General features: G+C 43.2%; 1 long non-coding RNA gene across 1 annotated transcript; it reads left to right on the top strand.

Moving 5' to 3' along the window:
- The first annotated feature begins 19,801 nt into the window (after window positions 1-19,801).
- Window positions 19,802-21,741, top strand: LOC135373794 (uncharacterized). The gene is made up of 3 exons (XR_010416594.1): window positions 19,802-19,884; window positions 20,187-20,388; window positions 21,664-21,741. It is a non-coding gene; the product is annotated as an uncharacterized LOC135373794 (long non-coding RNA).
- Window positions 21,742-27,749: the final 6,008 nt, after the last annotated feature.

Here is a 27,749-nt window from a genome sequence, read left to right as displayed (position 1 = left end):
GGAAGGATCCAGGAATGTCTGGAATTAATGCAAGTTGACACTGAGAATTGTTCCGTGCTTCAGAGAAGTACAGTGCCCAATGCATTCTGATGTTTCGTCTTACCAGAGTATGTACTGCCACCAAGTAGTGAACTAGTAGTGGTCATTGCTCCATAGTCTTGTGATGGTGCAGTGGGAGTTTGTGAAAGTGAAGCTGTATATATTGAGAGTACATTTAGGTGCATATGCAAAATTCAAGTTCATCCTGAGGATTATGCAGTGTTCTTCAAAAAGTGCAGTGACCAATGCATTCCGATATTGAGACTCACCAGAGTGCGTACTGCTGCAAAGCGGTGAAATAGTAGCACTCTGTGCTCCACGTGTTTGTGATGGTGCAGCCGGAGCTTGTGAGGGTGAAGCTGTATATTGAGAGTACATTTAGGGGCATATACATGCATGTTTATGCTTAGAATTGTGCAGTGCTCTCCAGAGAAGTACAGTAACTAATGTATTCTTATGCTTAGACATACCAGAGCGTGTACTGTTGCTAAGCAGTGAGGCAGCAGGACTCCGTGCTCGATACGCTGATGGAGTTTGTGAGACTGAAGCTGCAGATTGAGAGCATATTTATGAATATGCCTAAGCATAGCATTTAGTGTCATACCCTCAGACTCTGCATCAGCATTAAGATATTTATTTATTTATTTATTGTTAATAACCCAAAGGCTAGAAGGCATTACATGGGTGAAGGGAATACGAAGAAAATTATAACAATCACGATAACAATAGTAACAATAATGAATAAACAATGTGACTGGGAGGCCAAACAGCCCAGACAAGTGCAAAATTTAAAGTACAAAATAAGATAATTATTTTCGCTGCGAGGAAAGGTGATGCGCTGCTGCAGATTTGAAGGATGAATGATCATGGGTGGATGCGGTTCCCTCGGGCAATGAATTCCAAAGTTTGATGGCGCGCGGGTAGAAGGAGTGAAAGAATGCGTTTGTGTGACAGAAAAATGGCTCGCACTTGTAGGAATGGTTGGCACGCCTGCTCGTATAATGAGCTTGGCGAATGTAGGAGGTTAGGGGCACAGAAGAATGGAAAAGGTTATGAAATAATCGGCGGTGTTCTAAAGGGTCGAGGTCAAAAGTGCATTTCAGGCCAGTGACGCTAGTGGAAGAGGAGTAGTCATTGGCGATGAATCGAACGGCACGATTTTGGACGGATTCGATGGATCGAGACAGGAAGGAGTGGAGAGGAAGCTCAGTGTGTATATGTTACGTATTCTGCAGCTTCCCTAAGGGCACTTCGGCAATCTGCATATAATGGCCACTGATGTCAGACCAAGATACAGCGAACTGCATGTACAGTAATACAAACAAGTAAAAGGCTAACCTCCAGAGAAGATGACTCGGCAACTGTAGGTTACCCATGTGCTTTGCGGATTTTCTTGCTTTTCTATGGCCCTCTTCAGTCTCATGCGGGTGTATGATGGCCACAGCAAACCCATGCTCTCGGAACAATTTCAATTGAATTTTCACACACGAAGTGTACTACCGAAAACTCTGCGTGCGTTCCAACTCCAGATTGTCCACTCATTTCACCTGCAGAAAAAGTACGAAATGAAAATTGTAGCTAAAACCATCCTCACTTGCGATTCAAACACCATATCAGAAGGCCATAATATATTCATACAGCTAAGTATACCAAACAATCTATTACTGTTGTCCCTTTTGTGTCTCCAGCATGCAATACATCTTGTCCTAGATATAAACATAAATGAAGCTCACACTCTTGCACAAGGCGTGAGTTTTGAAGTGACTAATTTAAACAGCAGCTGCGATGTACTCGGGATACATAACTGCACAGTTTTGTCTGCCTGCCGCTTTCTAACCAGGGACATGATAACGCAAGAGGATCGAAACGAAATGCAATACAATAATCAACAACAATGTTAGTGTAGGCACATTTATAATTCAATGCGGCTCACATTGCTTTTCGAAGACGCCGAACGAACGCAGACTCTAACTAAAGGCGTCGAGGTGACGCGTCGAAGTTTCGGCAGGCACACGCTCCTGCCACAATAAAAGTGAAAACAGTTGAATTCCTACACACTATTTGGCAAAATACACGAATGAAACATGTGGCTAGGGGTTGAAGCTCAAATATAAAAGTGGACGCAATGTTCGCGTGTTCCAGTTTCACTTCTACAAAATGAAATACTGGGTTCAATTGAAGTGTGACGTGACGTGAAGTGACGTGCAGGCGTGTACCACAACCGCTCCAACGTCTTCCAATTCCCGGTTTGAAGCAGCGAACTTGGATTGGATTGGATTTAGAACCGCAGAAAATGCTTACATAACTTCCTCTAAAAATACCTACCTGTAGCGATGCGAAATGTAGTTTTAACGGACACTTGAATATTTTCTTCCCTACAAACGTGCGCCGAACTCTAACAGTCATTGCTGCTGTTATCGGATAGACTCCAGGATCATCATCATCATTATCATCAGCCAGCCACGCCGCCATTGTCGTGCATGCACGATAATACGGCGTGGTCCGCGTTTGTCTTTTGATATTTGACACGTCCGATAATTTCGGAAGGGAGGCAGGCGCGGAGGAACCGCAAAAGATGTGTTGAGGGCCGTATGCGAGAGATATATGCGCCGACAGACTCTGGCTCGCTCCACAGTCCGTCATCATTCGCCGAGGCCTCGTACGTCTCGAAATCGAAACACAACTACGCAAGTTCGATAGTAACTACTCTATAACCCCAGCTAATTTTTAACTTCGCAGTGGTGATGCGGACGGTAAACGTTTACAGTTGTGCCAACAGCAGGACTCTCCATGGTAAGGACTCAAGTCCACGATTTTCGAAACTTTCTGTTCACTTCAGCGTTCGCTCATCACCTGTTCCATTTTTTTTCCGGTGACTTAGCAGTGACGAGGTCCACGTCGCTGCGATCAACGACAAGCATGACAGAGCTCCGGAACAGCATGCGTGAGTGCCTCCCATTCTGTACTGCTACCAAATCCGTATGTAAAATCTGACTGCGTGTATCGACGAGTTCCCGCTCAAATATGATTTGACGTGATTATGTAGTTTCATTAGAGCACGTGAATCCTCTGTCACAACACTAATGATTTTCTTACGTGTAGTACTTGTGTACAACATTTAACTTGTTAGTGGCCATTCATACCTGGAGGAGTTCTCTTTATTTTCGGGCCAAAATTAATCCCCTGGCAGTGAGCTAATACATTGTATTGTATTGCAGTTGGAGCCCTACTACCAAGCCATGTGATCAGGCATATGATTGCGAAGACTTTTCGTAAGAATCCCATTTCAAGTCATATGACGTGAAAGTGACAGGTTTCAGAATCTTCTTCAGGGATTGGTGCCTTTGTACTGACTGCGAAGACAATACCGACATCGCATTACCATGTGTACCTTCAGAAATGGAAGTTAGTTTGCTATACATTAACTTCGCGAAGCGCTGTTGCTGCACGCATGTATCGTCCAGGCAAAATCCACAGAATATAGTCATTTCACACCAATAGCTTTCCTTGAGTTGCACATATAGTGACATGCAGTTTGATACCAAGTCAGGAGAGTTTGGTGTGAAGTTACAAAAGATGCACATTCCCTGCACAAGAGATCTCTCCTGTGGCTTGCACGTGATGTAAACAATTTCCTTTTGTCCCCACGTCCCTCCTCGAGTTGTCGAGACCGATCATGGTGTGTTCTCATTTGTCTGTACTATTGTGTGTTGTAGCTTCATGCCTGCACCACAAAAATGTTTAGCTGGGTGAGCGCTCTGCATGAGAACAACCAATCACAACTTTTTTAAAAGAAATCAGGGATGGTTGAGTGAATTTGCAACGTTTGTCCTCTTCTGTTCTATGTCCTAAATCCATTCTTAGTGTGTGATTGTGAGCCTCCATGTTGCGTTGTGTTGCCCTTTTACGTGTCTGCAAGCTCAAGATGTTCTAATATGTCCAGAGCTGTACACATTGCCACAAAAAAAGGAACTTAATCCGTTACTCGTTCCTTCGAAAAAATAGTAACCAAGCACGTTAGCCGTTACTTACAAATAAAAGGAACGCGTTCTCGTTACTTGGATGTAACGAGTTACTTCTATACGTTACATTTGCATACCAAACAGCAGAAATACGAAAGCATGACCTATGTATATCACCTACATATATGAAGGGAGTTGCCTCAGGACAGAAGCCGTTTCTTTCTTCTACAGAAGCGGCTTCTGTCCTGAGGCAACTCCCTTCCTACATTCTACCGGTTCGCTGGATTTCTACCCATCTACCTACATATATGGTTGTCTCATGTACACTGTCAGCCCGCGTTTCCATTAAGCCCTAGACTAAATGTACACCAAAGAACAGGGTTGAAGGCGGTGATCCACAAGAGGGATTTTCAGGAAAAAATAGGGTTCATTAGCAAGGAGGCCTTCACATGATCATTCACATGAGTTCCCGAGTACAGAGACAAAGCACTAAACGCCCTGAGCGCAGTGAATACTTGAAAGGAGGAACGCCTTGACGTGTACTGAAACACTGTGGACACCAGAGTAATGAGAATGGCGTTGCGCTCTGCTTTTCTTTTCGCTGCTTCGAAAGGCTTTTTTCTTCGCTGTGGATTTTTCTGCGTGCTTCAGCCGCGTGGAATACCGCCATGTTAGCGGGGAAACCACAACTGGCGGTCGTGGTTGGTGACAGTGAGCAAGAAAAGAACAACAAGTAACTTGCACTAACGCGTTACCAATTTTTGCAACTAAGTACGTTATTAGTTACATTATTTAGGACCGAACTAAGTCGTTAGTTAGTTACCAAAAACAGTAACGCGTTACGTACAGCTCTAATCCTGTCACACGAGCTAATTTAGTGTCACTCTCATGAGGTGCACGCCAACCAAGTGAATGTCACTTTCAGTAGGTGCTTTATACACGGCTTACGTGTCACCTAAGCGATGATTGCAATTACGATGTATAACATTAATTTGCTGCAATTTTTTTACGTGTGCCACGGTACCTTCCGGAGAATGGTTTTCTTTGATTTAGTAACACATTCTTCAAATCTTCTTCCAAAATAGAACAATCATGTGTCACAACAAAAATTGCCAGACCGCAAAGCTTTCACAGACTGTTAACGAGAGTAATGAAATGTTTTTTTTTTCAGCACAATGTCGCACTGTACTAAAATATGATAAACACGTTGTCAACAGTATTGTAGAGTCAGGGCCCTCGCTTTTTTATTATTTTTAGCCGTAACACTAAGCCTGCCGTCGAGGCTACGCACTCGGTTGGCCGAAGAGAAGTGAAATAAGTTTGGGGAACTCCCTAAAGCCTTAGTACACTTGTCGCGTGTCACTAAAAGATATCGTGTGATAGCACACGAATGACACTAAGTGTGAGTGTTTGTGAGTGCTCAAACGTATGCTATACACATAGCCAAAGAGCTCCGGCTATTTTTTTTCCTTACGTACAGCACTGGCTTCGGACTGGGCTTTCAGTGGTCAGTCACTCACCCTGACGGGAGGAATCGCGTGCTACGTAACCTTCTGACGCCACCCCAAACGTTGCCTGCTGTCGTACTGCTGACGATGGCCCAAAAAAGGCCGAAACAGCTGCCCAGCACTGGCATGGAGACGTTCCAGCACTTACAAACACTACGTACAGCCAAAGGTCTCCGGCTAATTTTTTTTCCTAACTAAGTGCAATTGTCGCTCGTTGAAGGTGACACTGTACTAGTCCGTGTGATAGTGGTATTACACAATGTAAACAAGGGATACAAAGACTGACTCTTATGTCCCTGTCACTGCCAGGAGCCCTGGCAATGAGAGCACCAGCAGCCCAGAAACAAGAACTCTAGCTTTACAGCTTGCCCTATGGGCCATACAGACTCAAATTCCCCTTCAACACCTTTCTACTGTGCTAAGTATTCTTCATCCGCACCACAACGAACTGCCTCTTGATGCACGAACACTATTATCAGAACCCAGGAGCACAAATGTTACCTCGTGCTGTGGTGGTGAATTCATCTACCTAGGAATTTTGAATGGCATTAAGAGGTTGATTGACAACTGCGTTAAATTTGTTTCTGAAAATTTAGATTTGCAGATAAACGTTGATGGCTTACCACTGTACCGCAGTCAAAACACATGTCTTTGGCCCATCCTCATTGCTGTTGTCGGGTGCATCCCCCTTAAACCATTTGCAGCTGCCATTTATTGTGGAAAATCAAAACCAAACTGTGTGTTATTTGGCGCAATTCATTTCAGAGATGAAAGTGCTTATGGCTGAAGGATTCTCTACCGCAATAAGCTCTATACTATGTCACTTCATTCCATTGTGTGCGGTACACCGCGATGCGTTCGTGAAGTGTATCAAAGGACATACAGGCTATAATGCGTGTGAAAAATGTTTCGTTCGTGGAGAAAACTTCCCAGAGGGCAGGAAGGTTGTGTACATGGATCGCGGTGCACGAAGGAGAACCGGTAGTAACTTCAGTCTTCAGGAGGATCCAGAACACCACAACAGACCGTCACCACTCTTGACACTAGGGGTCGACTTGGTTGCCCAGGTGCCGTTAGACAGCATGCATTTGGTGTACTTGGGTGTGGTGAAAAAGATAGTAACTAGCTTCTGGTTCTCATCACCAGTGACAAAAACAAAGTTGTCACAGCCTGCAAGGCAAGCTATTTCCAACGGGCTTCTTTGTCTAAAAGCATGGTCCCTCATGAGTTCAACAGAAAATCCCGTTCTTTAGTAGATAGCAAACTGTGGAAAGCAACTGAGTGGAGACAGTTTTTGTTGTACACAGGGCCACTGGTACTGAAAAAAGTCCTCGACAGAGCAGTGTACCAGCACTTAGCTTTAAGTGCTGCAATTTATATTTTAAGTAAGAGCTGTACTTCTGATGAAATGCTTGACATTGCAGAGTCACTGTTGTGTTCTTTTGTTGCTTACGGACAGTCAGTCTATGGAAAGGAAATTTATGTGCTAAATTTTCACACCTTAATTCATTTGGTTGACGATGCCCGCCGGTTTGGTGCCCTTGACACCTTTTCATGCACTTGAAAGAGCTGAAGCAGGTGGTTGGCTCTCCATAGAAGCCACTATCACAAGTGGTTAACTGAATCACTGAAGAAAGAAGCTTCTGTTTTGAGCACCGCGATTCAGCCATTGTTATTTTCAAATGGGAACACAACGAGGGACCCTTGTGTAGAGATGACCATGGTGGTAAACAGTATAAACGGGTTGATCTCCCATCTTTTTCTGTGTGTACTGTATCTGTATGTGACGCGGACTGTAGAGTGGAGCTCATTGATGGGAGCATTGTTGTGGTCAGAAACATTTTGCAACACAAGGGCAGAAATGTGATTTTAGGTAACGTCTTCAAAAATCTTGGTGACTTTTATGTAGCACCTGTGTCTTCCTCTTTGCTTGGTGTACGCATTGCTAACGAACTGGGTGATGAACTGTTGTGTTGGGATCTTGAGTCTATCAAGTGCCAAATTGTTCGTTTCCCACTGGCGAAAGGTTTCCTTGTCATTCCTCTACTTCACACCGCGTAAGCATAGCTCTCTGTATATGTGTTACGACTTCAGTTTGTCGCTCTTCATCTTTATCTGTGTGATGTGAATGGGTGCAGAGTCCTCGCCGCATGTGACTCAATGCTGGTAGGTTATCAATTTATCTATTGCGTGTTATTAATTGAACCTCTGTATGCAATAAGGCGATAAGTCGATTTATCCCCTTTTTGCAATTTTCACTGCAATAACATCTACATACCAGTATGTACCTGCCAAAGAAAGTTTAGGACTGTATTGCAATCTAATGGCCTGCTACAGGAGGGTAAGAAACGGGCAGTGGCAACCTGTCGCGTTCTTCTCGAAAAGTTCTCCCCCACAGAAGAGCGCCGCTGTACATTTGGACTTGAACTCCTCGCTACCTTCACGGCCGTCAAGCATTTTCGATACTACCTCGAGGACAGGCCATTCACCATCTTCACAGATAACGAGCCCTCTGTTTCGGCGCCACCCCACTCTCTAATCGGAGGAGTGAAGGGACCGCAGCGATCAGAGGAGGGAAGGCGCCGTCGGCACTCAACGTAACTAGTACGTGGGACGCTCACACCATCGCGGCATTCCTATTCTGGATGTCGCGCAGTACTAAGTTCCTAGTGTCTAATGTTTTCTTTCTTTTTGTTTTTTAGAAAGAGATTTCCGGCGTACTCTCCACGGCCGCTCTTATCAGCGTCTGCTCTTCTCATCTGCTCCATCAAACAAAAGCCAAGTTACGCCATGATTTCGCGTGCGACTTCCGATAGCGTGGCCATTTGCCCGCGAGGCACGAAATGGCACTATGCTTTTCGAAGCCCGCGGGAAACGAATGCGACCGTCCTCTTAACGGCTCCGAAACGTCACGCACTATATTATAGAGGTGCGAAGAGGCAGGCGCGAGGTTAAGCAGGAGCAATCTACGGCAATGGAGACTTCTACTCACATAGCTGCGAATTGCGTGAGAATGACGACGATGATCGTGAGGCCAATCATGCTCTTGTAACCCGAGACTCCGAAAGGAATGTACGGTGTGTGTTAACCAGACAGAGTTTATGCGAAAGAGTACTTCCAAGACAATCTTATCACGCAAATTAACGAGGAGAGCTGCTCTCAGCCGACGGTTTAATGAACAATGACGGATTGTGTTCAGAAAGTACGTGAGCTACGTAGTGGCCTTTGATGAAATGGCAAGGTGTGCAACTAAGTGCAACTAAGCAATTTATTTGCAACTTTCAGCAGCAACTTTCCCGGTGCAACTAAGCATCGATGGAGGGATTTCCTGGGCAGCTTTCTTCCAGAGAGGACACCACACATGCTTCCGACATGCGCAGCTCACTTTTTTCGCCGCCCACATTAAAGGAGCATGGAAGTGGGATTTAACATGACTCGAAACCCTGCTTCATCTGTGAAACTGTCCACAAGGAGTCACCATGCAAACTTTTTTTATTTGCCTTTTCTCTTTGATTTTTTTTTTCTTTTCTGGTCACGCGCCGCTTATACATTCTTAAGCCAACGCCACCTAGGTACACAAGACCCCCACCACAGCTCCGTGACGTCACCCTATGCCGTCCGTAGGGAAGCCAAACATGACGTCCGCTTGCTTTGGTTGTGTTCGGCAGAGGTGCTATTTCGAAGACGAATTCACGCGTTTTCTCGATGTGAAACAGCGAACGAGCGTGTATTTCCAAAGAATAGGATCCTGCTGCAGTGGTTGTTCCCATAACGTACGGAATAACAGTGTACACAGCGGCAAGCCGAGCAACTTACAGCTTCTTCTGTTATGAGTACACGAAAGCACAGATAAAGGCGTGTTGAACAGCCTTGCTACTCGTTTGGACTTGTGTAGCTTTTAATACTTCGTCAGAGACAGTTCTAGAACGGTCTGTCAGCACCATACTTCAAGGTACGCGTAAAAGTTGTACTTTGAGGCGTACAATTACAGTTTTAGGATGCAACATTGACTACGTAATGAATGGCACACGTGATCAAATGGCACTATGAGTATTCACCTTGTAGAGTTTTACCTTTTGTTTCTGAGAAGTTGCTTGCTGCATCTCCATGCGCAACTGATCTATCCCAGCTTGGAGGTGTTGTTCAACAGCGTGTTTACAGCTAGAACGGGTTGAAACGAAAGTTGCTATTGCTATTGCTATCTTCTTCCTCCCGAATGTATTGAGCAATGACGCTGAATCTCTCTTTTTGATTATTCTGGGAAAGGAATATCTGATTGTTTTCTTTTTTTCTCACGCCGAACATGAAATGAAATTAAATGAAATTTATTTTTATCTTTCGAATGGAAAAAGAACAAAAAGCCTAGTGGCTTGACAAGGCTCCTTTCCCAGTGTACAGCAACAGCAACAATTTTACATGGAAGAATATGGTTTAGCCAAAACATTTAAAACATAAATACAGTCAAAAAGGCTGAGAAGTCAGACAGAAATAAATTCATCACACACCTTATCAATAATAAGTCAACTGTGAATTAATTATGGTCTTGAAAATACTGCACTAATTTATACCTACTCATAGTCAAAGGGTTCAGAGATTTACCAATATATTGGTTAAAAACAGAGGCAGACGTGTAACAAAGTGATTGCTTGCCATAATTTGTTCTGCATATCGGGACAAGCCACCGTTCATGACGTAGTTCATACGGCGGTATATATGTTCTCAAATTGCACAATTTCAAGAACATGTCGAATTAAGATTCATAAAGAGCGACATTCACAACAAACGTATGCGTTTCGGCTACAAACGTGCTGGGAACTTTCAACGCTAGCTTCGCATTCTGTTGCTCAATGTTTGCTTCGTTGAGGCCCCTGAATGTTGTTTCTCTCAAGCGCTTTGTAATTATACAGTGCACTAAATGATACTCGTTTAACGTCGACTTCCTTGTCAATGTAATTCAATGCTAGTTAGAAGAAACACCTTACAGTGTGCTTTTCATTGAGCCTGTTGTTGCAGATACATTTTAGCGGAGGTAAAATGGGTCAAGCATGTAAAAAAAGAAAGAGTTGATTTACATTGTGCCTGATACATTTGAGAACATTGTGATATCATTCCCTGCACTGATTTTCTTGCATTTGCTTCAGTGCTCGCTTTCTTTTTTAATTTCTCTTTTTTATTTTCTTATCAGGTGCCTCTTGTAACGTGTTTGCAGTAGACAAATAACCGGTGCATGTGGTGAACAGATACGGGCGCACCATCAAGAGTCAGCCGTGTGACCTTCAGTAACTATGACTTCCTTCCCTGTCTTGCGGTCAACATAGCATGCTGTTTTTGTGATTGGCTCTGTCTTAAAATCAAGTTCGAAAACCTATGTAGAAATGTTAAACTTTCACAACGATGCCTCTTACGCAGTGCTGTGCTTCATGAACTAAATACGTATTGATATATGTGTGTATCTCATTCTTCAACGGGTAAGGTCGAGTGAGAGGTAAACAGCAAAGAAAATCTCATAGACACAGTTGGCAGCTTTTGTGATCACTTCTCTATTTGATGGTTCAGAAGGATTAAAATTAATTCGTTTCGGACATGTGTCATAACTGCCCCCGCACACGGGCTTGTCGGTCAAAGGTGCTACGTTGCTAAGACGCTCATTCGCTACAACAGCGGCCTCAGTGTGTATGCATTATGTTGAAAGTAGCGCTGTCTGTGTGTGTGTTGTCCTGTTTTTAGTGAATGTAAGCTCATTCAGTCATAAAATAATCACGCACGCAGTTGGCCGCCGGTACCTAGCAATGTAGAATCTCGCTGCAGCAAACGAAGCTGCCGCACGGGATTGCGTGAGGTCAGGGCGCGGGAGAGGGAAGCATGGAGAGGCCTTGTCTGTCTAGGTGGTGTTCGTCAGAGGCGCTTTCCGATTCGGCTTCTCTCTCTCCTTCCCCTGAGCGCGCGCGCGCACTCCTAGCGGCAACGAGTTGCTTCGGTTTCACTCTCCTTTCTTTGATCGGTTTCTCTCTCTTCTTCCGCTGCGCACGCGCGTGCTCCCAGAGCCAGTGGGTTGATTCTGCTTTCCGGTTTCGCTCTCGTTTCTTTGCGCGTGTTTATTTGAATATGCTATATAAAGGCAGCGCGCACTGAGCTCGCGTTACCAATACGTGGAAATGCTTAGCTACCACGCTTTGCAAACTTGTCCCCGTATCCACGCTTCTTGGAAAGAAGTGGAGAATGAATGTTTCAACAAGGAAAGTCCCCGGAACGAGCTCGTCATCACTGTTTTTCGCTACGTCATAGACATGGTGGGCTTTGGCAATATAGGAGACATCTCTCCAGGGCCTCCGCAGGAGATGGTGCGTCGGTTACAAGCCCAACATGCCCGATACGCCCGTCGCAAGAACGTTTCCATCACGGGCCTGGACGGACCCCTGGGACAGATGAGCAAATTTGTAACCTCGGCCAACGCAGAATTCAATTACGTCTCTGCAGACATCGTGGACCTCCTCGCCCGTGCCGTCGCTCATATTAAGTACGCCCTACGGAATCAACAACATTTGCAAGTACTCTACATCACGAACTTTGTCACCGGTTTATTGAAATGTCGTTTGGTTATTGAAATGCAAGGCATTAAAAAATCCGAATAACTTTGACGAGGCTCTGTGTGTGTTTTTCATGGAAACATCTTTGTTTGTTTGTTTGTTTTTTATTGCCAATACAAGGTACAGTGAATTGAATTATTTAATATATACAAAGATGTCTCTTGAGTTGGTCGATAGATGCCTGCACTTTGTTCCACGTCTACTCAATTTACAAGGGCGTTCACGGGCTCTTTTGTTCGATGCTGCACAAAGAGGGGTCGTACTGCTATACAGACAGGGCTATCGGAGAGATTGCTCGAAGCCCGGTTGAAAAAAACATCAGAAAAATTCTGGTGTTTTTTGATGTTTCTGATGTTCACACCAGGCTACCGTGATGCTTCTGATGTGCACATTAGAGGAGCTCAGTGCTCACACCAGGTCGTTGTAATGTGCCTGATGCCAGCATCAAAGCTGTCTGGTGTTGATGCAGTCTGATGTCATATTTTTGATGTCCGCCTCAAAGCAGCGTAGTGTTCATGGAGTCTGATGTCATCGTGCTTGATGTCAACATCAAAACAGCCTAGTGTTCATGCAGTCTGATGTCATGTTCGCTTGATGTCAACATCAAAACAGCCTAGTGTCCACACAAAACTAATGTGTTTGATGTGCAAATCAAAGTGGCCTAGTGCTGACCAGGGGTGGGCGCAATAGCAATACTACACTTTGTGCTATAATACTAAAATATCACAAAAACAGGTATGTCATAATACTAGATACTACAAATATGTTTTAAAATGTGTAATATATAAAAATGCAAAACCCTACCGCACCAAGCGTGCGGGTTTAAGCGCGAGATTTTCCGAGCGCATGAGTGTGGTAGCTATACGGAGAAGTTGAAGTCTCTGCCGCAAGTGGTGTCGCGGGCGCATTTTAAAAATGGCGATCCCCAGTGTGGAAGGTACGGCGTGCGACACGAAAAAGTAAATTTCAAAAGTTTATCACTAAAAGTTGAGGTCCGAAAGTTTGCGGAGCGGGTTGTGTCGGTTGCGTTGGTCCATTATTTTGAGTTGTGTCTCAGTAACTGCATATCTAATTTGATTGCTATCTTCCCGTGTGTCGGTGCAGTGATATATTGTGAGTGCTACTCTGGTGAATTAATTATTTTTATGTCAGGCCCTAATGGGATAATACATTATGGTAATAAAGACTAAATACATGACTTTTTGAAAAGCCCTACGCGTACAGAACATTTATTTCACGATTACAGTGCCTGTTGCATGAAACTATTAAGCATTACTAACTATATGGCTTTAATAATAACATATCCTTTAAAATTCAATCTTCGAACGGTTTCTAGAATATATAGTTTAATGTTGTCAAAATTGTGACCAGGAACGTTAAAGTGTTCGGCGACTGCTTTGGGGAGTTTGTTGGACGTGTCGGTTCTGTGTCCGGTAAGGCGGTTGTTCATTTGTTGGCCGGTTTCCCAATACATTTCACCAATACATTGGTTTAGATCCACACGTGACAGACGTGATAGGGAGTCTTATCTCATATACAAGTTCAACGCTCTTCACCCGTCCAGTATCAACAAATCACAAGGTACCCTAGAAACACTTCACAAATAAAATATGCTTTTCCCTTCTACCTTCATTATCATCTGTTATGTTCTGCATGGCCACTGCTTTCTGTTCTCTTTATTGCATGCCACAACTTTGTATTACAAATATATATTTAAAAAAAACTCCTTTGCTCGTTCTGGAATTTTCCCCACGTAACCACTAACCTCCTTATCTTTCGCTATGCTTGCCAATTCTTGCCTGTTGTCCCGTTTCGTCCACGTGTTCATGAACCTTCCATTTTTCTGTAACCGGTCTGTAGCCTGGATCACTACGTTCACATAATCCCCACCACACTCCAACGAAGCGGCCATTCACTCCGGTCGTAAATGCCTGTTTGCACCCTTTCTTCCCTCCGGGCTGTTGACCCACAATTCGCATGAACCTTTAACACGTTATACCTAACCCTTTAAATAACATGCGAATGATGAGGATGGTGCCCAGAAGAACAGCTTCTGTTCGAAATATTGGCAGCTCTCATCCTGAGGCAATTCTTTTCATAGCAAGAATGAGGTATTCCACGAACAGGTCATGCATGGCAAGTTTGAGACGTTCACTAAAGGTGCGTGCAAGGCCCCTAATGACATACTTCTCTCCCAGTTAAATAGTGTGCCAATTTGCAAAAAAACATACAGGAGTGCGAAGGTGCAGCGACATTACACCCATTTTTTTAGAGCATGAACTGTTGTCATTGACGTATATATGGCTGAGTCACACAGGCGCAATGGCCAGAGCGCACTCGTAAGGCAGAAAAGTATTAATGTCTCAAGAAGTTGTACGGTAATACGTGTAATACATGTTTTGGTGATTTATAGTAATACAAACACATTTTGAAAATGTGTAATATATTACATAATGCTAATGTAAGATGTGTTGCAGTAATGCCATTATAATACAATATATTTACTACATGCCGACATGTTTACCTTGCATGTCCGGTTTTCATTAGTGATCAGCAGTGCACAAGCTTAAGATGTGTCTGTCATGTCTGCCAGGCCTCCATCATTCTCGCATCACATGATTTGACATGAAATATAAAGTTTTTTTTTTAAATATTATCATAAGTCCACTCTTTTAAGGGTTCAGAGGGTTATGTAATATATAGCTTACTTACATGTTTTTGTGCTGAGAGCATATTTATTTATAGCAGAGAAAAGGCAGAAAAATAAATATGGAATCTGTTCGAATATGTGTTGCCATTCAAAACCAGTGATTTATTCTACTGAGTACAAGGGCATCTGGAACCATATACACACAAAAGCTTCAACAAACGTCCATTCATATGAGCACACAGGACTGCGAAAGTTTTTGTCTATGGTGACAACAGACAAATATTAATGGCAGTGGGTGGCTCCATACCTTTTGAATTGCGTGCTTATTTTGTACACAATGTCAAGAGTTAGAGAACAGTACTAAAGCGATTATTTATACGAAGCATTAAGCGATATGCATAGAACACAAGTAAAAAATAGTGGAGACAATGTAGTGTCAGTCTGTTAGTACATCGCTACACACCGTAATTTGTAGTACATCCTGGAACAAAACAGTGTTGACAACAGTAGGACTAAAACACTTTAAAGGGGCACTCAAATGCAAAATCAAGTTCACTTCAAATTATGTTACACACTATTTTAATTTCATCCAGGTTATAATTCAAAACTATTCAAAATTATACGGAACTCTTTCTTGTTTCGGCGCTAAGAAGTGAACGTCAATGCATCGGTGTTTCTAATCCATGCTGCGCATGCATGCAGGTGCCACACCATGGAGCAGTCCTGGTGAAAAACATAGTGTGTGTTGCAAAGCAAACTGGCGTCACTGTCCGAAAGAGGTGGAGATAAATGTTGTCAGTGAAACATTTGCGAGAGCTGTTGTAGGCTGCAATCCAGTGAGTTGGTACTGAAAAATGCAGCAGTGCGCATCATACCAGGCTTATACGGAACACAGTGATTGGACCTGTTCTAAATCCACACACAAACAATAGGTGTGCACGCTTCTCCTGCTGTCTCAATGGATGCTGTCAATTTGCTTCCTGAGATCCCATTCTTTGCCATTTTTTGTGATGTTTTCATTGCACTTGCATTGTGTGAACTAATTTTGTTTGAATTGTTGTAATTCCAACATAGACTTTAATTTGAGAAAAAGTTGTTTTTACATTTGAGTGCCCCTCTATACTGTCAAATCAGTGCTTCTCAAGATCAACCCCTATTGTTTGACTAGAAATGTTCTTTTTTTTTCGTTTAGCGTCATTTTCACAGTGCTAATCCGTCTCATAGTCGTTTGGGATGTCTGCAACAAAACAACTTGTTTTTTGCTGAATGTGTATGCACAACGCACATATATCGTCTTTGAATAGCAGGCACAAACCTTCCTGTTGGGGTGGGTGTTCACACCGGTGCAAGTATGAAACACCGAAGGCTTCTGATGGCAGTAGTCTTTGGCATACAAGAATGATTTCCTCTTTAACACTAAATATATGCATCACCCTGTAATAATCCCCGCTTGCTCCTTGAATATACTGGGAACACGTCTTTTCCGTTCGTGTGTATGTGGCACTGTGAAGAACAAAACCATGAATACGTGCCCTGAAAAATTCAGTAATTTCAGGCAAAGTCCCAAAGTGACGCTGGAAAAGCTCAAGCACAAAGTTCTCCAGAGCGCCAGGACGCACTACTGGACTCCCTAGAACATGTGTCTCATAAGACTTAGTTTTTGTTGCCGAAATTTGCAGTCGACGAGTCTCCAACCGAGGCGGCACAGCAGTTACCCTTGTGAGGTATTCCAGAGCTTGTTGCATGACACACCGTTCAGTCACTTGCATTGGGACGCCCTTTGCAGCAGAAACCAGTTTTAGAATACCACCATTGCCACCCTCAAATGGAAAAGTTGATGTTGCCCAGAGTGGCCCTGTCAGTCTCACCGATTTTGCCAGATGGAGCAATTGGTGCACATTGAACGTGGCTGCTGCTTCCACATACAGTGCTGAGACTTGCTGAACGAAGGCCTTAAGCAACTTGCTAGCTTGTGCGATATCTCTTTCCGTGACCGTTTTTTTAAGCAACAAGTAAGTGCTGTGGCTGAGAAGGACAAAGTGTCTCAGAAACCTATCTGGCAGCACACCTTGCAAGCATGGAAGAGCATAATACAGAAACCAATATTTCCATTCTGTTGCTTTCCATAGAGCTTTTTCGCTAACACCTCTTGGTAGACGGGTAAATGTCAGTGGTGGATGGATCAGAGCAATACGGTCATTAGGTAGCTGTAGTTTGTTCCCAATGTACCAAGGCGCTCCAGTTGTAGTAAGCCATAGATCTGTGAGCTGTGCTGTAACGCCTTCTAAAACACAGTGGAGGTAATCAGGTGGGAACCCCCAGACTAAATCAAGGCTTGAAAGTTTCACAAGCGGAGAGAGGCCCTTGATGCCATCTATAACACGGCCTTCACGAGCAGCAGCCTTCATTGTATGTACCACGAAATTATGCGTTCTTTCGATTACGTCCTCTTCATAGGGGTACTTAACTATGCCTGAAAAAATGTAGTCAATCAGACATTTGCTTCTGCAAGCTGGGCACCATGGGCAACCATAGTACCCATTGTACTGCTTGTGGTTTAGTAGCGCTGCACGGGCAGGGGAATCTACACAGCTCAGGATGGGAAAGATGCGTGAGCGTACAAGAGTGCTGCCATATGTCCATGCGATGGTTCCAACCTTGATGACCTCATCAACAAATGCCTTCATAAACAGATGGGTGGGCGGGTGTTCCTTGGCAAACCATAATCCGGCTACAATTATGTGTCTCCATCGATGTAGGACACTGAGTTCGTTGAGCATAACTTGTATTGGCCAGACTGACGATTTGCTTGATTTGAATACCGGAGACCCATCTGTATTGATGGTAAGTGTCAGGTCATCACTGGTCATGCAGAACCGTTGTCGTGTTTCGTTGTATAGTGCGCCATCGGTTATGTCACTGCAGTCTGACGATCTTTGCGAGGATGCATTGCGCTGTAGATTACTTCCCACAATGGTACCAGTATGTCTCAGAAGGTGTTGCAACTGTCGACGAAGGTCAAGTGTTACAAAAAATTTGCCTTCTCTGATTAGCACCTGCTCAGTGGTTTTACGTGAGCAGATCTTGCACTGCAGCATGGCACCAATATCATTTGACACAGGAAGCATTTCGTAATTGCAGGTGCCACAAAAATAATGCATGTTCATCGTGCCCTTCTTTCGTAGATTCCAAAGCTTGCGGAAGCCATATTTGCTGTTTGGAAATACATCTTTTCCAAGAAGAGCATTGATAAGCGTCAGCAGAAGATCAACTTGACTCCAGGATAAGCCAGCTGAAACCACATGTTAATATAAGTAGCAAGCCCTGCAACACGGTCGTGTTTTGGTATGGTAGCTTTTCATCGCCATAATCTCTGAGAATATCTTCGAATTCGGCGTCTACGTTAGTATCGACTTTTGCGTTGTCTTCTTCCCTGAGTGGATTCGGGTTTGGTGCGGTTGGAAGTCGATCTTCAAACTCTTCCTCAGCAGAGATGTCGCGTGGTGTTGCAAGTAGATCGTCTAGCTCATCCTGATCAGAGATGTCGTTCAGATCATCTGAGTCACTCTCGCAGGAGCCACAGCTCTCGTCATTCTCCGGAGTCTGCGCTCCTTCGACTTCATCCTCAATGGTGTCCTGCAGTCCCTATTACAGAAAATTAAATTTGGTTGCAGAAACCCATGTTGTCGGGCATGTTTCATGACTTGGATAGGTATCAGAATGAATCACAGAATGAATCAGAATATCAGTTTTTGATGGTCGTGTACTTACTGACGAAGCTGGGTGGACAGATGCGCGACGCCGATCATTAAACAATGTTTGTCTTGGCACTTTGGGCCTTTCCTGACTTGGTTCCAGGTAGAGCTTGTACCTCCCCCGTTTCTCACCTGCCATCTCGAATACGGCGCTACACGCCGCTCAAGTCAGGTGTTCGAATATTTCGAATGTGTAGATATGCCGTGATTTACTTTTTGGGACTTTTTGGGACTCGGATTCTTTGTCTATTTGCCTTTTTGTAGTAAGGACGGAAAGCGCGCCAGTTATACACAGCTCTTCATCTGTCTCGGAGGCTTCGGAAATAAGAACACCCAGTAATCGACTGCGCGGTACCATCGGGGATCTGCTCGTTGGCCGCAATTTTCAGCAAAACCAGCGAGCTTGTCTACTAAACCAGCGCCTGCTGTCGTTAGCGCTGCCCCCTACCGGTGCTGTCGGCGCTTTTTTAGTAGACGCAGCCTTTGTGTCTTTCTACATTATGTCTTTCTACTTTTCTACTTTGTGTGTAAATATAAACGTTTTCCGGAACATTGTCTTCTCCGAAAACATTTAAATGTATTTTTTTTTAAATAACTGATTTTCTGCGCAACGAAGCCAAGCCGAGCCCACGGCCAAGCCGGCCGAGCCGCCGAGCCAAGTCGTCGTTTCGTCGTTTCGTATCGTGCGCGCGTCTGCGATCATTCTCGGTTTGCTGCACGCGGTTTTCAATGTGGGTTTGCGCTGCTCTATTGCAGCTAGTTGGGATTCTTCTGGATGACGTGAAGAAGGTGACACTATCGACATATATAAAAGACTTCGAACCCCTAGATGTCAACGACTACAACGCAGATCATGTGTACAGTTGTTTCTGGGGTGGCGATGAGAAGACGCGCGGAGGATACTACGACGCGAAGATCTTGTACGTGGCAGGTAAGTTTGCAACTCGTTTTTTCTTGAGGAACCATTCATTCATGTGTGAAAGTGGGCAGTTTCAAAGTTACCGCTGTGACCGGCAGCTATGTGATGAATAGACGCAAACGCGTTCCAGCCTTCATGGCGACGCTACAGCATTCTGCTTATGTTCTAATAATTCGACTGGACTGTCATAACGAGTGTACGTCATACTGAAGTTGCAACTTTATTTCTGTTCGTCTCGATCTTTCCTCTGGTTCCGGGTTTAACCAATTTTAATAATCAGATTGCTTTCGTCCTTGCTAGTGCGTTTCGCGTTCAGCATGCATTTTTGTTAAACTACTAAACTTTTGTGAACTTTCTTCTCAGAATCAAAACAAGAAATCGACTGTTACTTAGATGCGGACAAGCGCAACAGGTCAACGAAGACTGTGCCGTCCAAGACAGGGAGGAAACCGAGAGAAAAAGAAGTAGAGTTTAATCAGATAATTTTCTATATTTAATGAGCATTCCTTGTTGCTCATTTCCTGTTGATTATGTGTGTGCAAAGTTCATGAACAACGGAAGCTAAGGTTTATTACTGCACATTTGCTACTGTTGTCTGATTAGCATCTTCCTGAAGTGGCAATGGTGTAAGGAAAGTAATAGCAGTGTACCACTTATCCATAAGCAAATCATTGTAATGTAGACATGACTACATGCGATTGATTGCATTTCAAGTGTTCGCCTGATGTCCTTGAGATGTTTCATCTTTGTGTATCGATGTTAATAGGTATCTGCAAAGAAAAGAAAAGAAGAAGCACGGAGGGTAGCAGAAAGTGACCTGCTCGTCGATTTAGAAGACCCTGAATCTTCGAAGGAGTACGTGGAAGAGTACCGTGATCAGCTGAAGGCATTGCGGCAGGAGAACCAAATTCTGAAGGATCTGAACTACAAGCTGCAGGAGGCGCTGTGCAGTAAACTCTTATCGGAGGGTACTACATTTGTCGTAGTCTTAAAGTGCTAGTGGAACAATGACACAGAGCTTCGTAACATGGGATTGCAGGAACGTAGCATGTTGATGTGCATGCTTAGCAGACATAAATTAATATTTAAAATGTAATTTCTTCAAAAGGTTTAAAAATTGATTCACAGCCCTTTTAACTGTATTGCCTAAGCTACTGAAACCATTCTCATATGAATGGATTCTTCTTTTTTTTTTGTATGTGTGTGTGAGTCCATTTATGTAGTACGGGCATTGTAAAGTACGGACATAAAAAAGGTTGAAATTTTTTTGTGTGTGTGTTACTGAAAGTGCATATTTCTGCACCGATGCTAACTTATTTCTTTGCTTTTTATTAGCCGTTCCCTAAATTAAGTTGCAGTATGAGAGCTTTGGATAAATTAAAGTTGGGTTCTTCATTTTTAGGTTTTGTGATTTTTCTAATTTGGGAGGGAAAAATCGGGTGCTAGGATCTCTGTTTGATATGTCATCGGGTGAGACAAAAGACATGTGAAACGAGCCTCTGGAGACAGGGACAAGAAATAGGAATCTTTACGTTTCCGCTCGGAACTGGAGCAGTGAATCACCGTGGTACTAAAACACTTGCCCAAGTCCCATAAAACATATTCTTTCACCCTTGCAAGAGGAAATTATAAAAGGAGTACAAATAGGTTCTCATGAATAGCTCTCTTTGCTGATATTATGATTCACTTTTCTGACAATTTACCTAGAACGACAAGTTGAAGGACCACAAGGATTTCAGGTAGATAATCGAGTTTTACCCAAATTCTTGCAAACATGACCTTGGTGAAAAATCGGGCTTAACCCGAAAATGAGGAACCCTGATTAAACTATAGTGCAGACGATACTTCAGTATTTAGTAACAGCATTTAATATTTTAGTATTAACATTTAGTAACATTTAGCATTTGCAAAGAGATATCATAGCGCACAATTCCCCCCAGCCCCCCTGCCCCGAATTTGAAAACTCAAAACCCAAAAACGAAGAGCAGTAATCATGCACCGAGGAACTTGGTACTTTTTATATTTTGTATTAGTGTGTTAGTTATGCACAGCCAAATGCACAATTCATTTGTGGGATTCATAGTTTGAAATAGAGGTTGTTGCTCTGCTTAAACTCTGTGTAGTTTCTTTTTTACAGCTGTGTACTTTGTTAGTCATACTAAGGTTTTAGATAGGTTGCCTTCTTTCTTTTCACTTGTATTTTTTTATCTTCATCATATCCATTACCTTGTGTGTAAGTACAGGTGCTGGGCCAGGATTGAAGCAGGAGCCACGAGTTCTCCAAGGTGTTATTGCCATAGATGATGACGTTGAAACTAGTAAGTTCGAATTTTACTCTCAGCTGAATACCATGAAGTACACATTGTCATGGTCAAGTGTTTAACAGTGCTAACACTGACGAAAACCCAATTTCTAATTGTTCACTGCATCCTTGTTTTTACTATCCAATGTGATCACTGTTACTCACATTGCAGTCGAGGCTAGCGGGCACTAACAAGGTCTTTTTGCATTAATGCAGCAGAAGAGAGTGCACAAGAACACTTGTATCATACATAGTGTTTCTTTTTATTCCGAATGGCTAATGCAGCAGCGTGAATTAGTTGTTCGCAGGGCACATCTGCCAAGTGTCATTTTGCTTCCAATATTAATGTAGTAGGTAATGAATAGTTTATTATAATTAACTATGTTTAATTATTTCTGTAAAAGGGCATATTGCATTTATGAAACTGAAGCCCATGATCCATTGAAATACCGTAATTAAATAGTCATTGCTGCTCTCGCTAAGGATCGAATCAGTTTGCCCTCAAGGACAATTTTGGTTTGGAAATCGGATGAGGAGGAAACTGTATAAATGTGGCAGTTCTAAATTTCATTTTGTGAAGGAACTGAAGGCTTTCCGGTATTAGTGCATTTGTCCCCTGGCCATTCCATCCACCAAGCAACAATTTCCCATTCTGTGGAGGGAAGGTATATGGATTGTTTCTTTTTTATTCGAACAGTACATTCTTTCCCCATGGCTTTAAATTGAATACTACAGTGCGTAACAGCCAAACTAAAATAAATTGATCAAGTGAAGACTGCAACATACAGGCAACCATGATAGAAAGAGCAGTCAACAGTACTTAGTCTTTTAGTCTTAGTCTACGCTTTTACCACCTCATTGGGTCCAGATTGTTTTGAGCATTATCATAATGGCCATTCCATGCCAAACTCCCCAAACATTGCGCTCGACCATCCCCAATTTCTTTCAAATAAATTGTGGTTGATTGTTCCTATGCAGCCAATGCACTCCCGGCATATTTTTGCCACAAAATTTTCTTCGCGGCGTGGTGGTCTCTTGAAGATGGCGTTTGGCATGTAACCTACCTGGTGAAAATAATTCTAACAAAATAGCTTTTGTGATAATTCCAACCAAATCTCTTCTGAGTAAAGGCAAAGAAATGCCAATACTCGTTTAAGGTTGATCTACACGTTTTATCGGGAGTTTATGCCCTGAGAAAACCGTAAAATTTTGAGAACACTTGGAATTTTTTAAGGAACTCTGCAATTCTTTTGTAGCTATTTAAACTGTTTAGCGCTGCTGTGTAGGAGGCATAGAACATGTTGAAAATATTTTGAGACGTGCAGACTTGGATGAGTACGCAGAAAAAAATCATGAATTTCAGAAATATTGCTCTTTACCACATATTCAGCAGTCTATTGCACACTGAGGTGGTCCTGTTAAAAATGAGACAAATTTCATATGATAGTATGACCCTAGACCATTTATTTTACAAAGTTCTATCGAAACACTTTGTTTTAGCAGTGAAAAAAATTTTTGAACTTGACCACCCCCACACTCATCCGGCATTGGTCCGCAAGACTGCTCACCCCAAGACGCATCGCTGCCGCTGCTGCCAAATGGCACACGGGAGCTGCCCAAACCTATTTGTGATCTTCAGCGAAAAAACAAAAAACAAACATAACAATTATTCTTCCAAGCTTCAAGTTCACGAGAACAGTCTACTGCGGCGACGCAGTTTAGTAGGAGCACCGGGCCTAGGGATGTACGTCGGTGGTAACGGGCAATTGAGAGGTATTGAATAACCATAATCTGTTCAAGCGATGACGCACACAGCACTTACTAACTCCGACTCTATGGCGCCAGGCAATAAAGGGTGTGTGTGGGGGATATGTTTAATGATGATAAGAAAAGGAAGGAAAAGGCTGCTCATGATGGAAGCTTGCTATTCCCAAAAGCGAAGGGAAACGAACAAAAGGAAGAAGGAACAGAGATACAGAAAGTTATGGAGAAACACAGCAAAAAAAAAAAAAAAAAGAAAATAAACTTGTTCCTTAGTCGACAACAACAACATCTTCACTTTTTCGGCTACCACCAAAGGACACAATAACAGAAGGGAAGGCTTAAAACTGTCCAAGTGACGTCATTGAATGTAAGGATCCAGCTCAGGAGGATGGTGTCACATCTGATCAAAGTGAGCCAGTGATGGGCAGTATTTAAATACACTGTAATTAAAGTAGTACTTAAAATATCAATACATGTATTTCTATTTTGTATTTAAATACAGACTTGAAAAATGTATTTATAATTATATTCAAATACCAATTTTGGGAATTTGTTTTTGTAAATACTTTATAGCTACTCCTAAATACGCAAGATACTGACTGATATCTCAACGCTACCCTACATTGGACCTCTTGATAAGAAGGACAAAGCAGAGTTTGGAGAACCGCGCAGTTATGCAGCTGTGTGTTCACGAGCACGCACATGCGACAAACGGTTTTAGATGGCGAGTTTTTTTACTGTTGTTGCGGATAAAAGCCGGGACTACCCGACTACCTCGTCCTTCGTCACATTCAATACAAGCCTTTCTTCATCGGCACCTGTGGAGAGGTGTTCTCCTTTGCGAATTTGATTCTAATGCTGAACAGATGATACCTAGAAGATGCAGTCATCCAGACACTTTTAATATTAAAATCGCCACGATGATCTAACAAATAAATGTTATTCTTTCTTGAGGATTTGTTGTTATGGTCACCACTACTTCTGTAATTCCAGATGACATCTTCCTCACAGTATTCATGGTGGTACTTATGGTGTTTGAATACTATTTGAAAATGTACTGCATAAAAATTATTTATGCAGAGTATTTAAAATACTTCTTTCAACTGAAGTATTTTCTATTTATATTTAAATAGTAAAAAAAAATTATTTATGCCCATCCCTGAAGTGAGCTAGATGTCATCGAAATACATCCCTGGCTCCACTGCTCCTTGTGTACTGCGCCACCGTAAAAGTAACAACCTGAAGCTTCAAAAGTTAATTTGTACATACAACATGTTTTTGCAGGCAACTCAAATCAGTTTGGGCCGCTCCCGTGTCCGTTTGGCAGCAGTGGCGGCGATGCGTTTTGGGGTGAAGCAGTCTTGCGGGGCAATGCCGGTTGAGTGTGGGGGTGGTCAAGTTAAAAAAAAATTCTTCGCTGCTAAAACAAAAAGTGTTTCGATGGAACCTTGCAAAATAAATGGTCTAGGGTCATACTATCAAATGCAATTTGTCTCATATTTTAAACAGGACCACATCAGTGCACAATAGACTGCTGAATATGTGGTAAAAAGCAATATTTGTGAATTTTTCTCTGTACTCATCCAAGTCTGGGTGTCTCAAAATATTTTTAGCATGTTCTATGCCTCCTATACAGCAGCGCTAAACAGTTTAAATAGCTACGCAAAAATACAGAGTTCCGTAAAAAATTCCAAATGTTCCTGAAATTTTACTGCTTTCTCGGGGCACAGACATTCAATAAAAAGTGTAGATCAACGGGTATTGGCACAAAACTATTATGCTTTGCCTTTACTCAGAAGAGATTTGGTTGGAATTTGCACAAAACGTATTTTGTTAGAATTTTTTTCATCAGGTAGGTTACATGTCAAATCGCCATCTTGAAGAGACGACCACAGCGCGAAAAAAATTTTTGCGGCAAAAATAAGCCAGGAGTGCACTGGCTGCACGGGAACAATCAACCACAATTTATTTGAAAGAAATCAGGGATGGTCGAGCGCAATGTCTGGGAAGTTTGACATGGAATGGCCCATAATCATTTGTATTGACTCAGCTCCAAAGTTTGCCTGGTTAAAATCATGTGTTTCTGTTACCAACGAAAGCACATGTCGAATTTAGTTCGGAAGAAGGCAAATGGGAATTCACAGGCACAGACATGCATTTGATCATATTCATCTATATTCTAGGTACTTCCAGTCAAACCTCATCCTGGAAGACTTACACTGTGATGACTGCAACACCAGTAACCACTCCGGACGGGACACCTGGGACCTTGTGTGACTTGTTGGAGAACGTTGACAATGGCAACCGTGCCGTTACAACCCCACCCCCATTGTCGACCTCGCCCCCATTGTCGACCCCGCCCCCATTGTCGACCCCGCCCACACCGTCGACCCTACTGTCAAGCAAGGACAGCACCCCATCGGCAGTAGATCACACACAGCAAGCAGGGGCTCCTTGTACTGGCACACTAGCACTTTCAGTTGGATTAGAGGAAAATGGGCTGGTGAGCTTTTGGTTTGATGTTTTGACTTTAACTAATGATGATGGTTCATATGCTGGTTTTTTGCCTGTGTTGTTTGGCCTCTTGTTTCAAGCTCCGGGTTCTTCAGATACATAACTACTGTATCTGCTCATCCAGGTCCATGCAGGTCACAACATTTGGCTGGACAAGACTGTCTGGGAGAAACTTATGTCTTCGTGAAAGGACTCGCTCTTTGTAAAGGACAGTGCTGTGGCCATTTGGTCGACCGAGCAATTAGCACGCCGCAGCGTGACTGGAAAGCTGTCCAACAGGCACACTGCAGAAGACAAGACAGCACAGAGCCCCCTGACGCCTCAGAAGCTGAAAGCCATTCACTGTGAGTACATAATCCTATTACATTGATGTTGATGTGTTGTATGCACATTATGGGTAGGGCCTGACTTTTTCGGGTTTTATTTTTGGCCAAATTCGGGGGGTAAATATCGGGTGATATTTTTCGTTCGAAAATTCGGGTGTATTCGGGTTAAATCCCGTTACGGCATATTCTGTCGTCAGGAATTCGGGTGTATTCGGGTGATTTTTTTTGTTTAATAAAAATTTGTCTTAACATGGAACTAATGTTTAGCAATGTTATCAAACTTTATTTTAATGCACGCTTACGAGTGTGCCACACGACCCGGATGTTTTCGGGTAGATTCGGGTTAAACCCGAATTTTACAGATTTCGTTCGGGGGGTAAATATCGGGCGGATACGTGTTTAACCCTAAAAAGTCAGGCCCTAATTATGGTTACTAGTAGAAGACGTCAGTGTATCGGACGATTATCTGTCCTTCTGGGTGGCTACTGAGCGCGGGCTCTCCTCATAGCCAGTATTGGTGCAATTCCTTCAAGCATGATACAGCGAATTATGCAGCATTCTGCCATAGGCTAGAGATTTCAGACAACCATGCCACAAGATCTACTTCATCCCTAGACAGGAAAGGGTCCCAACGCTTGCCACCATGACACACTTACAAGAACAACCTCGGGGTAGTTAGCTGTCCATTGTAACGTGTGGCTGCGTACCTGAATTTGGGAACACAACTGTCATAACGAAGGCTACAAAGCAACTTACTAGTGAAGTAATTGCGACCTTCCAGATCGATAAGTTAAACAAGTTCAAAGAGGTGTGCGAAAGCCAACCTTCTATCAGTCTTTATAAAAAAAGAGGTTGAGTTCCCCCGTAGGCTGCCCGCTTGATATGATACAATATGAAAGTGGTTGCCTGTATTTCATGTGCAGTGGAACCAATTTTCTTCCTAAGGAGGAAAGACAGGGTAGGCCATTGTGGTTAAGTCAGTCCACATTGCTGGTCAGCACTTGTGCCCTATGCTTTCCCTCTTTGTCCTCTGTCTTTGCATGCTGTGTACAGTGCTGGACAAAAGTTTATGGAACGCGCGAGCGGCGTATTTTCTCTGGGCAGAGACACCCTAGCGGCGAGCGGAAGCGGGCGAGTCCACGCGTTCAGAGGGTTGAAAGAGTGCGCTTGTGGCGACCCACCGTGGTAGTAGTGGTAACTTTGCTTTTGAGTGTAACGAACGCCAAAATGGCTTCGTTTTCGGTCTGCTGCACCGAGCGCGAGTGGAAGTCCCTCCGCTATCGGAGAGATAACAGGGCGCTAAGATGAATTGAGGTGACAACGGGCTGCAGTGCCTAGCTTTTTTTCTTTTTTTACACCTCAGCGTAATGCAGCTGACATGGCCTGCGCAGAGCCCGGACTTAAACATCATCGAAAACGTCTG

The sequence above is a fragment of the Ornithodoros turicata genome, unplaced genomic scaffold (genome assembly GCF_037126465.1).
Source record: "Ornithodoros turicata isolate Travis unplaced genomic scaffold, ASM3712646v1 Chromosome32, whole genome shotgun sequence".
In the NCBI taxonomy this organism is placed as follows: domain Eukaryota; kingdom Metazoa; phylum Arthropoda; class Arachnida; order Ixodida; family Argasidae; genus Ornithodoros; species Ornithodoros turicata.
Note: the sequence above shows the minus strand (reverse complement) of the source record. Positions and strands in the feature narration are given on the sequence as shown.